The following is a 10,381-nucleotide window of genomic DNA, read 5'->3' as shown; positions in this document are numbered from 1 at the left end:
CTCAGGCGGGGGTGGATTGTGGATGTCAACCTTTTTTCCAGGTGGTCGGCCTGGGTTTCTTCTTCTTCCACCCCTTCTTTGCTTGTGGCTGGTCTGCATCTTCTTCGTCGCTGTCACCTTCCTCCTCCACCTCCTTGTCTTCGTCCTCAACGACCTGCATAGTACGCCTCACGCAATGCCTCTTGGAAGAGCTAGGGCCCTCATCAGAAGGACCTGGCATGTCCTTATCGTGGGGGGAGGGTGGGATGAAGGTGGGGTCCGCCACATCACCATCGTCCTCCTCTTGGCTCTCGTCGTCACTGACGGCCAGGTTGGTTGGGACCACAGCATTCGACGACGCCCTCCGGTAGAACTTGCGAGCAGACAGCTGAAAGAAAAAAAAAAATCTATGTACTAAACTCTGGTAACGTCAGGAGCACCACTGAGTAACAATTTCCCACATAGTTAAATTCTGCGTATCCGTACTAATAGGGCCACAGACCCCCACGGATATCGTGTGTGCCCGGGTATCGAGCGGGCTTAAAAGAGGTTCGAAACCAGTGTACTCACCCAGCCCAGAAGTCCCAGAAGCTTTCCACATATGGCCAGTGAACAAAATATTTTCTATCATGATAAATAACGTTGTTTCTTGATAAAATTTCATACTTACAGAGAACTTTTGATTAGTTCGTTTCCTAGCCTTTGATATGCTGCCACTAGTGCAGAAACAGCCGAAAAATTCACTGTTGTCAGAAAATACTCACAAAACAACTTACTACATGTGAGGGGCATTTGACTAAAACCGGTGCAACCTAATCGATACACATTTTTTTAGTGATTGGGGCATATGATCAATTATGGACTTACATTTTATCCTCCTTTTCTAAATGTTCAGTTTCCGAGTCTCGATTCAAGTTCCTGCTACCCTCATCTTAGTGGGGAGAGGAGATGAAGAGAGTACCAAAACGATGTTGTTGACAGGTACACAGTACCTAAGAGGGTCAACTTCTCTCCCCTTATGGCAAATAATGTTCTCCCATGCAACATACACACTGTGTAAGAATGAATAAAATTTAATCTAGATGTATGCATAGACACTATGTATGAATAAAAGAAATGGAAACTAAACACACATATGTAAACATGTGAATACATAACTTTATAATAGTGTTAACAGTGCCATTTTCTTTCATACAGCTTTAACGGCCCTTGATGGGCGTTGAGATGGAATGCTAATCGTACAAAAAATGCATAGTAAGTCATTCTTCCTCTTTCTATATATCCTTCAGTGCCATACAATCGCTTAAACCTCGGGCTGAAATCTTATTATTCAATTGTTTATATTCCTTGGCTTCTATCGCTTCACAGAAAGCGTACTCAGATATTTCTGGTGATTTCTAAAATATTTTGTTTCTGGCATAAGGTGTCAACACCTTGTTGCTGTACTTCCTGCATATTACTTTGACTTAAATAATATTTTTGAACGACACGGAATAAAACATTCATTCTAAATGTGTTCGAACTAATGATGCTACACAGAATGCTGGACTTCGGAGGTCAAATAATCGCGGTAACATGCATGAAATCCTGTTTACTTTCTCTACATGTCTTTAGGTTATTACTAATAATTATCTCTGCACTGGGTTACTAACAGCAGTCATATGCAGTCAGTAAGTTATTTAGGGATCTTAGTGGCACCCCGCTAAACCAATCACACCCCAGTCTTTCAAGTTCGAAGATAAATATCCACTCACAGAGAAATACAAAACCATTCTTTGAACTATACTCCCTCGTTTCTTCTGCCTTACTCAAACATCTTTGCCACTCCTGTGGCGGAGGGGGGATAAGAAGACCGCAACACTGTTCCCGTGCGTGTCGTTCAAGGCGACGATAGGGCGGGGCGACGAGGAGAGATATTTTTGTATTTTTCTTTCGCAAGAAATCTAAACGTGCTATGACTTGGCTACCACCCTTACAGTAAGGAAAGATCCATTGGTAGATAATGTACATTCATATACAAATAAATCAGACGTTGTTTCTCCTGAAACAGCATTGCAGATGCACGATCCAACACATCACGTGATTTCGAAGAAAAAAAATATCACAGCATCTTATACTTAAAACATATTTTTAAGCCTGCAACTTTAAAAATGCTGTTAATTTTCAAGGGACACAAACTGCTTGATTCACTGTTTTTTTCTGTTATGTATAACCTTGATAAGTCATTATGATCAACGTTTTCTTCTATTTTTCGACACTAGGAGGATACATAAGGAACGAGGAGGTTGGAGGGGAGACCTCAAGCAAGCGATATCATGTCGTCAGCAACAATTCAGTGCTTCTACCCTCACATATTATATCAAACAAAAGATGTGGAGTCACACAGGTGGTAAAAGGGAGGTGAGGGAGATCAGAACGCTGGGATGGCACACGTTAAGTGATCTGCATTCATTTTTAGACTGGAGATTAGTCTCCAATCGTAAAATAATGATAAATTACTTGGTTCATTGTGATGTCGCTGAAGTGTGTGAACTATTTACTTCGTAACACGCTATCAAAGGAGGGAAATATGCTAAACATTACCTGACCCAATCTCCTTAGCTAATAACATATCAGAGTTAGCCTAACCCTACTTTGGTTTAACAATATTTCTTCTAGCCTAAACTTATCTAACCTAACCGTAACCATACAGAGCCTGATCGTACCTAACCCTGTTTAACCATACCTTATATAGGCTACGACAAACAAACCAAACAAAAATTAGATTAACAGTATCTAACCTCTAAGACCCTAACCATATTTAAAACAGCTTATGCGAACACATTATCATGCAAATCCCATAACTACAAATACCCGTAGCTAACTAAATACCTTATCCATAAAAAGGTAAGGTTGAATCGTCGTGATTCTTTGGTTCCCGTCTTTCTTCTCACAAGGATTCGGTTCTTCTCGGAAGCGGTTTCGACACCTTGATTCTATCGTAGTTACATAGCTTATGCCTTTTATCCACTTGAACAGGACAGTGCACAATAATTGCGAGAATAACTGGTAAAAATGTAATGGGCCTGTAATTTATGCTGTTAACTGTTTCTTAAAAATCGCAATTACTACAAGTGCAATTATTATTTAAATAATGCGTATTTCATAATGCAGCAAGCAGTGTTTACAAACAAAAAAAGAAATGGAAGGGATTGAAGAAGTCTTACGAAGCAAGGACTGCGCTTGAGTACTAAATAATCGGATAGATACACTGATAGGTAATCTATAATTCCCTCACCATATATGACATTACTTTTGTAGTGTCATACGTGTAATGATCAAATTAGGCAACTACGTTTGATTATTAATGAATGGACGAGAATAATAAATATTCAGAAATATCTATCATTTCAGTTATAAAGATATATATATATATATATATATATATATATATATATATATATATATATATATATATATATATATATATAATGTATGTATGTATTAAAATAATAGCTCGCGAAAAACACACGGTTTTATTCCATTCCCCCACCCTTTTGTGCCGTTTTGTGTTACGTTATGTTTGCACTTCCCCACCGTACAAGAACGTTCATCCCCTTTCCCTTGAGTTTCCTATTCAATTACATACTTATTTACAATGTTCAAAATTAATCAAAATCCTTATCCTAGATTACCAGCTATGAATTAGTAGTATATCGGGTAATGATTTAACGCACTCAATGGCGCGAGTAGGAACATATGGGTATTACGTCAATAACCCTCTGCCACCTTTGTAAACATCACTCTACATCTAATAATTACGGTAATCTATCCTAATATCCACCTAATAATCTAACCAAATAAATTTATCATTAGGAAAGGACACTCTCAGCCACAATCCCTTTCTTTTATGACGATTTTTATATAGGTTCTTACAACCGAATACACACGATTCTTACGATCACTATGCATCTCTCTTCTAGTGTAATAATGTGTCTATTTAACGTCCCTATCCTACCTGCCGAGAGGGGGAACCTAATGTAGAATCACAATACATATAAAGGTCACTAACTACTATCTCACCATTCTCCATAATTTACAATGAAATTTCACTAAACCACTTGAATATATTTGTCGAGAGGGGGACCCTGATGTAGAATGACTACTCCTCGCGTGATACCTGCCGGGTACCTATGATTATGTTCGTATCCCTTGACGAAGTTCTCGTCTAACAATTAGTAATACAACTCAAGGCTCAGCTATCTCGTTTCGTGGTGGAACATTTGTGTTAAAAATCCTAAAAATATCCTTCTAATGGAATCTTGAACTGGAGGATGGGGCTGTTTCTCCTCCTAAATTTAAGGTTCCCAATCGGTTCTTACATACAAATACGTCCTCATGGCGTAATAGAGGAGTGGCGTGAGAGATGTATAGTCCTCAAATGCCTACTCGCGATTAATCCCGTAAACCTTCGAGAGAGAAAAAAAAATATAAATAATACTCAATTAAATCCCTGGCCTTACACTATCTTTTCATCAAAGGACTAAATATCAAATATATCCTTATTTTGAAACTTCTATACAGGAGAGACCAGTTACACAAACCGTAAATACAAACAATAAAGTTGATTCTGGTCCATTCTCAAGGTAATAAGATTCCATTTTGGGTTCCAAAAGGCTGCTAATGCAGTGTTATTACGAAAATGATGAAACTGGATATAGTATCTTAGAACTGTAAAAAAATTATACAAAATAAAGTTTTAGCTGCCATCAGCCACGAAGCATGTAAGAAACTATGGTAAAATTTTGGTGACTTAATATTTTACTCAAGTACATTTCAACATCAGAAGTGCTATAAACTTAAATTCGTACGTTCACCCTTCAATACCGGAAAACATTTTATTCGGTTATTCTGGCTGTTATATTCACCTTTGTGGCGTTCTATCCATCTCAATTAACCCATTTCATATCTGTTGACAATATTCTTCTTGGTTTAGTTCCTGCCGCACTATTTTATTCATCGCCTTGAACTAAAATACCTTGGGCAGTGAAGGGGTAAGGCAGTATGCCAGTTCTTAACCATTTCGTCGTTAAAGATAGACTTTTTAACAGTATTCTACACAGCTGAGAGTACAGATTTCGTCAAGCTTACATCGGATTACGGTGGGAGACAATCCTAATTTAGTGTATTTGAACTGTAGAAGTGCAGTATTAAAACAACCAACATGCAAACTTCCTCCTTGAGACCGCTGGGGGCACCGGGGTCGAAATACTATAGTACCTTCAAGTGAGGGCATTTATACAAGAAGTCTTATCGTCAACAAATAAAGGTGATCATACCATTAGTGCAATTTGGTAAGAATTGTTGCGACAATGATAAAAAGAAAAGAGAAAATTGTAAAAGAAAAAAAAATCGGTATGTCAAGGTCAGGCGACACGAGTCAAGGGCGGCCATTCTTCTCACGGCAAGCCTGTCAGCTATTTATAATCCCCACGTTGCGTCATGTTGGCTTCCCCATAGTTCTCCACACATTTCATATTTTTATGATATTTGGCATACAAATTAGCTCACGGTGTTTGGCTCTATCTAAATAATTCACTTCTGAACCAACTAGTGCCTTTGATCCATCTGATGTCACTCAGACATTACACAAGGCCCAGCACTACACAAAGATGATAAAATAAAGTATAATGTATTTCGGTGAAACTTAACTAATATTGATGTTTTAGTGGGAGACAAAACTAGAATTTTTGGGAAGGGATATGGATGAACAAGTGTGAGGAATAATGGTAGTAACGATAAGGGTGGATGATGTGGTACTGGTATAAGGTTAAACAACCGTAATATATATGATACTGGGTGACCCCCTCCCCCCCAAAAAAAAAATCCCACATTTTCAAGGTAAATGAGACAAATGTTATTTTGTTTACGTGTGAAATTTTCTCTAATACAGTTTTCATATATTTATTTTCTAAACATGACATCTGCCAAATGGTGGCCACTTGTGTACACGTGCTTGGGGGTGATTTCTGAAGGATGACATGGCTCAACATCGTCACGCAACAAGATCAGCCAACCCTCACGTGGGGGAGGGCCAGAGAGGGGTGGGGCATATGCTCGGGAGCGACACGTCTAGGGGGGGGGCGGTAATTACTCAGGAGTTGGCACTCACAAGGCTGACAAAATGAAAATAATAAAAAAGGTAAAAAAAAGCCCTTGATATTACCGTAATCAACGATTTTTGCGTTAGAATAAACAAAATGTGAAATGTTTTCCTTTATCCTTTCTGCAATAGGGACATTAAATACAAAATCTAAATTCTGTTGAATTATTTCTCAAGCCAATGGCTAAAATGCCAACATGAAAAAATATTAAGTTTGACTCATTGCTCTCATTAAGAAATATGGTGAAAGATTCGATTTGCACTGACATTACTGACTGTGAGGATATCAGCTGCCTCTTGTGAAAGGTCTTTCAGCAAATTGAAGATCATCATGGCGTACCTGAGAAGTCCTATGGGCTAAGACCGACTGACAAATCTTTGATGATATCATTCATGAATTTTCCAGAAGTAAAGCAAGAAAATTCCTAATGTAATCTACTAATCAATATTATCTTCTGGGCTTACCATGCTTATGGTAATTGTTTTATTTTGAAAAAAAAAAATCAGAATATACTAAACATTGCATCCTGAGAATTTTTTTTTTTCCATTATTCATGAAAAAATACTTTCATTTTCACTTGATTATATGGCAGACACAGCAAATGCATTTTTTATTTTGTATATTGGTATCCTATAATCAAATAAGGAATTGTGGCAGTGGGAAGCAGTGATGGGGGGTGGGGGTGTCACTCAGAACTTTCTCCCAGTGCAGCACTTAGGCATGTAATGGCTCTGCACACAGCTTGAAGATCATTGCAAGTGTTGAGGGGAATGTTTCCAGATCAGCTGATCTTGTAGCGTGGTGATGTTGGGGGGCTGGCCCATTCCCCTGACCTTGCCCCTTGTGTGTGTGCGTGTTTTTTTTTTTGTTTTTTGTTTTTTTTTTGGGGGGGGGGCTACCTTAAATCATGAGTCTATACTCATTGACCCCAAACTCTTGAAACCCTTAAGGTTGCTATTCAGCAGAAAATAACCGCTTTTACAACCAACATGACCCATTCAGCCATGGCATTCTTCAGAAATTGCCTCCAAGTGTGTATTGATATTACTGCATGTTCTGGACTGGCTGTGCGTCTACACCCACTAACCCCCAATTTCTTGCTTACCATTTCATTTGTCTCATTCAACAGGTGGCTGGGTCTGATGAGGAAGATAGTGACTGCAGACACACCAATCATTGGAAACGAGGCTGTGTCATGTGCTGTATTCCACGCCAGTGAGCAATCAGTACCTGTGGATCCAAGCAGTGTGGCCATTATCTCATTGCTATCCTCTTCTATGATCAGGCCAATTCCGTGGCCCTGATTCACCATCCCATGGACGTTATCAAGAGGGAAGTAGATATTCTGAATCCTGGTCAGGTCCCAGTCATCACCATGGATCCATCACTGTACACACAGACCAAACAGATCCAAGAAAGCTGGCCTCAAATACATGGAGAAGATTACTTTGTTATCCTCTTTGGTGGATTCCACACTGAAAAGGTATTATTCAACATTCTGGGCAACTTTCTGGGTTCCAGTGGATGGACAGAAGCCCTGGTCCAGGTAGGAGTTGCTTCCCATCCATTGTGCACATAATCAACTCAATGTAAACTTGTACTGTGTATATACTCTAAGTTTTGATATATTTAATCAACTTTTTAATTGTATTATTGTCAGTGTGTTACTGCTATTGAAATAAACCTTTTATTATTATTATTATTATCATTATCATTACGTCTGGAACAGCCGACTCTTTCATCAAAGCCGCTCATATGATGTGCACTCAAAGGGCTCACCAGGTCCCGGCTAGTATTCTGTATCTCCTTCAACAGTAGACAGGTTAGATAAGGGACACGTGGATATGTTTACTGTGGTGTGATGGTGATCTGAGTGACCAATTACCATAAGTGCCAAATGCCTCCTTTATTTTTTCTCTTCCTCACTCCTTTCTCCGTTTCCTAATTCCACCCCTTTCTCTCTGGCTGCTTGTATTTCTTTTTACGAGTCTCTTCACTGCAGCCTTCCTCTCTGATCAAATCCAATTATAATCTCTGGCAATGGCACATGTATACCTGGGCAAATAAAATGCCCAGGGGACTACTCATACCAACGCCATTTTGATACCGTCCCTCACAAAAGACTACTTACTAAATTAGCTTCGCATGGAGTAAGTGGTAGCCTAATAAGTTGGAATAGAAATTGGTTGAATGATCGAAAACAAAGAGTTGTTTTAAATGGCAAAACTTCAAGATGGAAAAATGTTACGAGTGGAGTTCCTCAGGGATCTGTTCTTGGGCCACTTCTATTCATAGTATATGTATATTATATAGACCATGGACTGATATATATTGTCTCCAAATTTGCTGATGATACAAATTAAACTGTGCAGAATGGCAAATGATCACTTAAATCAATTAGATATTCAAGAAGATTTAGATAAATTTCAGCAATGGTCTGAAAAGTGGCTAATGAAATTCAATACAAGTAAATGCAAGGTTATGCTCATAGATAAAAATAACAGTAAGTACAATTACAAGTTATTTGGAAATTCTTTAACAAAAGTTGATAGTGAAAAGGATCTTGACATAATTATCAGTAACGATCTCAAATCATCTAAGCAGTGTGTTTCAGCCTCTGAGAAAGCAAACAAGATTCTTGGACTGATCACACAATCTTTTGACTTAAGTTCATCTCTGATTAACAAGCTATATAAATCGTTAGTTCGTCCACATTTGGAATATGCTGTTTCCATATGGTCACCTAATCTCATTAAAGACATTAACAGATTGGAAAAAGTACAATGGCAAGCCACAGTACCGATTCCAAATATCAGAAATAAATCATACAAAAATAAACTAAAACATACGAATCTGTTTTCCCTTAAAAAAAGAGGTGACTTGATACAGGTCTAAGATTGTAAAGGGGATGGAGATCAAAATTGACAAAATTTTCACATCAAATGAGAATCCGACACAAAATAATGGTCTCAAACTGTCAGGAAATTTAATTTGGAAGTGGGTAGGAACAACTTCACCAACCGTGTAGCTAATGAATGAAACAAACTGCAGAGGCAGTGCAATGTAGTTCAGTTTGAAGCTTTAAGATTCATTCACATAAACACCTAAGCAAGATGCTATAATGACAATCATTTATTTTATATTGTTTATTATTATTTGCTTGATTTTTATTTATTTAGTTATCTGTCAATTTACTATTATTTACTATTTATCATTTAACTATATGCATTTATTCTATTTATTATAATTTCTATTTTTCTTTAATTCATCATTATTAAATTTTTTATGCATCCGACCTAGTTATAGACCAAAAGGTCTCCTGTTGGCATGCTCCTCCTTTGTAATTTGTGTTCACATTATGAACATGTTGAATAATCATGGTGATATTACACAGCCCTATTATATCCTCATGTTCAGCTTAACTTCCTCTTACCTTTTCCAACCCTAATACAAACTCTACTACATACATATACCAAGGACTTTTTCCCAATACAAGGGTGGTAACCAAAGTCAAAAGGCATAAATCCACTCCTACCCTTTTCATTCCACTCCCATTCACCACCTCTCCCTCCCTCTTTTCTTGGCTCCTCCTGGATGATGGGTCATCTCTGAATCTTGCCTATTGCCCTGGGTAGTAGTGATCATGCTGTCATCAAATTTAATTATGAACTTGGATATCAACATATTAATAGTAAAGACGTAATCATTATAATCACTTAAAAGGGAACTACCAAAAAGTAAAGGTAATTTTTTAGAAATGCACACTTATGCAATATACATACATTCATATACCAAAGGCTTTTTCCCTCTTACAAGGGAGGTAGCCATAAAACAGATATGAAATCCACTCCCACTCATTCCATCCACACATACTCCACTCCCATCCCTCCCTCTTATCTTGGCTCTTCCTGGATGACGGGTCATCCCTGTATCTTGCCCACTGCCCTGTGTCAGCAGTGTCACAAGACACAGCACATCCATAGCAAGGCCACTTCTCTTTCCCCTCATGCAGAAAATGAGAGGATGGGGAGAAATACGTTCAGACTGTGTCAAAATATTTTTTCACACATACTTCCTCATCCACTCCTTCATGCATCACAGCATCATTCATACACAACCATTCTCCATTCACCCCTATCATGTCTTCTCCTGTCCTTCCTCAACAGACACTTTCCCCATGTTCACTCCTTGTACCTCTGCCTTCCACACCTCTTTTACAAATCGTCACTAATTCCTTCCATGTATCCAAACCATCCCAA

General features: G+C 38.3%; 1 long non-coding RNA gene across 1 annotated transcript in view; it reads left to right on the top strand.

The window, feature by feature from the left end:
- The window catches only part of LOC143028258 (uncharacterized), an 18,637-nt gene extending 10,870 nt beyond the window's left edge, over nt 1-7,767 (top strand). Inside the window, exons 2-3 of the long non-coding RNA XR_012966711.1 lie at nt 1,177-1,233; nt 7,252-7,767. This is a non-coding gene — a long non-coding RNA (uncharacterized LOC143028258). The remainder of the gene's footprint in view (nt 1-1,176; nt 1,234-7,251) is intronic.
- The last annotated feature ends 2,614 nt before the right edge of the window (nt 7,768-10,381 follow it).

The sequence above is a fragment of the Oratosquilla oratoria genome, chromosome 9 (assembly GCF_046742065.1).
Source record: "Oratosquilla oratoria isolate Oo_2021 chromosome 9, ASM4674206v1, whole genome shotgun sequence".
NCBI classification, from domain to species: Eukaryota; Metazoa; Arthropoda; class Malacostraca; order Stomatopoda; family Squillidae; genus Oratosquilla; species Oratosquilla oratoria.
The sequence above is the reverse complement of the archived record's forward strand: the minus strand, read 5'-3'. Positions and strand labels throughout refer to the sequence as shown.